This window comes from Montipora capricornis, chromosome 3 (assembly GCF_036669925.1).
Source record: "Montipora capricornis isolate CH-2021 chromosome 3, ASM3666992v2, whole genome shotgun sequence".
NCBI lineage: Eukaryota > Metazoa > Cnidaria > Anthozoa > Scleractinia > Acroporidae > Montipora > Montipora capricornis.
Window position 1 is genome coordinate 59,877,480 of NC_090885.1, and position 5,000 is coordinate 59,882,479.

The 5,000-nt window shown below is 40.4% G+C and overlaps 1 protein-coding gene and 1 long non-coding RNA gene across 6 annotated transcripts in view; both read left to right on the forward strand.

Annotated features, from left to right (window-relative positions):
- Positions 1-860, forward strand: part of LOC138043554 (uncharacterized) — a 6,779-nt gene extending 5,919 nt beyond the window's left edge. Inside the window, exon 3 of the long non-coding RNA XR_011131284.1 lies at positions 683-860. This is a non-coding gene — a long non-coding RNA (uncharacterized lncRNA). The remainder of the gene's footprint in view (positions 1-682) is intronic.
- The window catches only part of LOC138043548 (uncharacterized), a 45,699-nt gene that overhangs the window by 33,667 nt on the left and 7,032 nt on the right, over positions 1-5,000 (forward strand). The window lies entirely within an intron of this gene.

A 5,000-nucleotide genomic window follows, 5' to 3' on the forward strand; every position in this document is an offset into this window, starting at 1 on the left:
CAACTACAGCTAAACAAGATGTCATTCTCAGGCTTTGGGTGTATAAAACAGATGAACTTTAAGCTCATTTCTAGAGCTTTGGAGAGAGGAAGCATTTTTTGTATGTTAAGGTACTTTATTCAAATTATCGGCTGTGGCAAATCTAACAGAGCAGAGTGAGATGATATCACAACGAGATTTGGAGCCATTTTGTAGACAACACCGTGTCACACGAAACCTTCTGTATTGAACCTTGCCACTTTAAATGACAATTTCTTTACACAAATCTTTTCTTTGGTTGTTGGGCTTACTGCAGCAAGCAGGAATTCCCGTATCACAGCCTATGACAAAAGTCTCGAAAAAGGGAATTAAAATATTTTTTGCCAAGAAAATGTAAATAATCTGGAGCACACGTAAAGTAAAGCCTTGCGTCTTGCCTTAATCTGTTCGCTTCAAGATTCAAAATCAGCCCTATTTCTTCTCCAGAACAATTCCCGACTCTACTTTGACCATGTGGTTCAAAATTTCAAGGATGGGAAGCTTTATAGCGAATTGAGATGTTCTTCACAAGTGGGCTGCCATTTTTCGACTCCATCTTGTTAGCTGATTTATCGTTGTCGTCGCTTCAAACGCCAGTTTACGCATATTTTTGAATGTAAACTCACATTTCAATTTAAATCCGACTTACTTTATTATTTAACAGCACTCCATTCTGAGTTGAAGTCTCTTAAATAAGGAAAAACAACGCCAGGAAGGCAAAACTATCCTCTGCTCCTTGCAAGTTCTGCAATTCATCGCCACACTTTTGACTCGCCATCTTCGCTTCATTTGTGATTCGTCGCCGTATTTCCCGTTGTATCGAACCAGTATCAGTCATAAAGATAAGGTAATGCCCGGGTCTTTCAAATGACTCATCATCTTTGCATTCATTGTGTGCCGTCCTTTTGGAAACATGCGATGAATATTAACGATGCAAGCACTACATCCGCCATTTCTCATGTTCCCGCGTTTCGAATGAATTTGACTGAAATTCAAGGGATTTTCAGGGTAATGAGGCGCATGCGCAACATTAGTCTCCTTTGTTGTTATTATATGCAATCCGAAAAAAAAGTGTTCAATCTTCCTGGGACGAGCGCGGCCACATAGAACCTGAGTAACCTGTGCAAGTTACACAACAAAAGATGGCAGAGTGGGAAGCGGAATTTGACATAGAAGTTGAGTGTCCTAAGTTTCTAGGAGAAGTTGTGGGTAGTTGTAATATTTGAGAACTTTGACACAGGAGCTGCAGAAACGCAGGGCCGAAGTTCTTGATCAAACAATTAGCCTGCTTAGGTCGATGAAAGAGTGCGGCTGCAACCTTGACACAAGGGACAAGGAATGATCTTGATTCTATAGTGGATGTGCTTTGTGTGCCTCGTTGCCGGACTATCACTCTGTCTGGTTGCGGATTCAGTTACGATAGATGGGGAAAAAAGAAAAAGTCCCGGAAGACCATCTCTCAAAATTCCTGTTGAGATGCCAGAAGAACTGTGAGGACTGGTCTTCAGTTGGACAAGGATTGCAGAGATGCGCGGAGTTTCGAGGTGGACAGTTCACAGACGAGTAGCCCAGAATGGCTTAGAGAACACGAGGGGCTTTGACGACTTACCTGATGAATGACTCTTCCGGATCATTGAAGATTACATAAACAGCCATGCATGGGAGTGCTTCTTTTTATTTTTAATTTTTTAATTATTATTATTTTTATTTTTTTAATTTTTAACAAGGGCTAGTGAGCAGCACAAAGGACGACTGCTTGTACTACTTATCGTTTACTTCCGACACGTTTTGTCTCAAACTGAGACTTATTCAAGGAATGACTGATACAGCTATCATAGGACGGCATATACAGCATATAGGTGTGCTAAGTGGTAAGAACGATTACTCACAAACGGCACAAGGATTTTCATTAATATTGTATTCTGACAGAAAGATATATTGCTACTATTTTAACCGATTAGATGAAACATTCTGATCATATCTTTACACAAAAACTGCTTATGTGGACTGTGCAGTCAAAGAAACCATAATACATGATAACTGAAACAAAATAAGATGTCATTGACAATGTTGTGGTACCTGAAGGGTAGATCCTCGTGCAGTTATTGCAAATTTGACAAATCTTAAGTAGTGCTAAGCTGGCCGAACTGACCGTAACGTTCCTTTCGCCGACCGCTTGTGTCGAGATACAAAGATCATATAGAAAACGTGAAGGTGATCTAACACTGATACGATCGAAGTGTTGATAAAAAATGTCAACCATGAATTCATAATCAGCGACAGAAATCAAACTAAATCAATTAAAAAACAGAACAATAAAGCCCAAGTCATTCACAACACTAAGTTTAGCCTACACCTTACCATGAATAATAACTAAAATATGCTGAGATAAGCTGACCACGGGACGTTACAAGGAATGCCTAAATATATATTCTATTGCGTGTTGTTATATTTTGGGAGTCATACGATTAGTGCTAAACTCCGAGCATCTCTGCAATCCTTTGCCAAGTGAATCCCAATCCTCGCTGTTCTTCTATCATCTTAACAGGAATTTTGAGAGACAGTCTTTCGGATATTTCTCCTTTTTCCCCATCTATCGTAACTGTACAGAGTGATAGTCCGGCAACGTTAACGAGGCACACAAAGCGTGTCAAGGTTGCAGCCGCACTCATTCATCGACCTGAGCAGGTTATTTGTTTGATCAAGAACTTCGGCCCTGCGTTTCTGCAGCTTCTGTGTCAAAGTTCTCAAATATTATCTCGGTGATTTCGGTTCTACCCACAACTTCTCGTAGAAACTTAGGACAATTAACTTCTATGTCAAATTCCGCTTCCCGCTCTGCCGACATCGTTTGTTCTATAACTTGCACAAGTTGCTCTCGTTCTATGTGGCCGCGCTCGTCCCAGGAAGATTGAACATATATTTTCAACATGATCTCCTCTCTAAATTAACGATTATCGTTAATTCCTAATTTGCATTGAATTTACTGTTATCGTTAATTTCGGACACTGAGTCGCAGGACTTGTGGTAGCAGAGAAAATAACGAAATAAAAAATCATATCCGTGGAGTGGATTTGAACACGGAGGATCTATTCTATATAGGAACCGCTTCTTTCCGTTTCACCACTGAAGATCAAGACACCACACCCTCTAAAACACATTTATTTAAGTCTCTCATAGAATATCGCTGCTAAAAAATTATTAGGCCTAACCGCCTAAGCTACAATCGGCGTCAAAATTGTTGAGACACTCTTATCCTTTAGAGTCGATTTCAAGCTCGGCGGCGAAAATGGCCCCCTCCCCCGCACCCACGGGACAATGTTGTGTTTTTCTGTTTTCCACGAGCCTTGTCGACAGCGGTACAACATTGATTAGGGTGGGGGAGGGAGGGGTATCCCGGAAATGTACTTTCTGGACAAGTTTCCTTTGCAAACAATGCATGTGTCGTTGCCAGTGTGCTCTGTTGGCAACTGTCTCAACTAATTTTGTCGCCGATTGTCTGTTTCAGAAAACTTCCTTTATACCCTTTATACGGGCACCTATAGTCCAGTCTGTCCCTCAATATGACCGCATGAGTGAAAGACTTTTTACAGGTCTAAAAAATTGCGGATAGTTTATTATTCTCGTTTTCGAGTGTGAAAAATGCGTTGTCCTGTGCGAAGCGAAGATTGTGACGCAAGTGCAAAGGACTTGTTCACTTTTGCCTTCTTTAATACGCTATTTGTCAGTGGCGTTAAAGTATGGATTTGTTAAAGGGTTATGCCTCTAACTCCAATTGATCAGAAGAAGCCGATTTTGTTGGTCGAAGTGGTGTCGCAGATGAACGCGAAACAGACATTGTGGCTGTTACAGCCGGGGAACACATTTACTTTCCACGCTCAAATTGCTACATCGGTGCAAAAATACTTTCCACCTTGTCGCAGATGCTTTGCAGAGCTGGTTTTGGTAAAAAAATGAATGTTTTTGGGAGTAAAGAAACAATATTTTTTCATTTACCACGAGTAACCACGAGTAACCACAAGATTATTATAAAAAGATATTGTAATTATTCTACTTGTTAATTATGGTTACTCGAGGTTACTCGAGGTTACTCGTGGCCACTCCTCCGCGGAGTTCCTAAAATCAGAGTACAGCACTGTTTGCTGCTCTTTTTTTTATCCCAGGAGTTATAAACTGTCTTTGCTATTTATATTTCCCTCTTTTTTTATGGGTCATATCCCTTGTAACAAGTTGAAATGGAATTATGTATGGTGAATTTCAAAAGGGAATGCTAAACGTCACGCAATGTTCCGAAAGTATCACTTTATTTCAAGGTATGTCAAATCCAAAACACTGCACAAATCGTCTTGAAATTGTCATTATTTAGTACGATGCCCTTTCTCTCAATAATAAGCGTTTGTGGCGTGAAGTTAACTTCGCTGCGCGTTCGACATCCACATTTTGGCCGTTGTAATTGACGTTCTCGGTAGTGATTACTTGCGTTAAAATTTCTCTTTTTTTAGAATGCGGTACATCGAAGCCCGTGAGATATCACTTTCCCTGACAATATCATTCACTTTCCGCCCTTCGCAAATAGATGGCAAGCGTATACATGCCCTTATCTCGTTAGAAATGTTCTGTGTGAAAACCATGTTCGACACTGAAATGTCTGCAATCATACCAGTGACTGCTACATCACCGTAATAAAGAAAAAGGTGCTTTATATATGTTCTGATTCCTATATGACATGACAACGCATAAACGCTATTGAAATGTGTATATTTCATATATTAATGCAAAAAAACGCTTATCAGAAGTCGTCATTACACTTCATACAAAGTTTTTTCATACAGACAATCGGCGTCAAAATTGTTGAGACACTCTTATCCTTTAGAGTCGATTTCAAGCTCGGCGGCGAAAATGGCCCCCTCCTCCGCACCCACGGGACAATGTTGTGTTTTTCTGTTTTCCACGAGCCTTGTCGACAGCAGTACAACATTGAT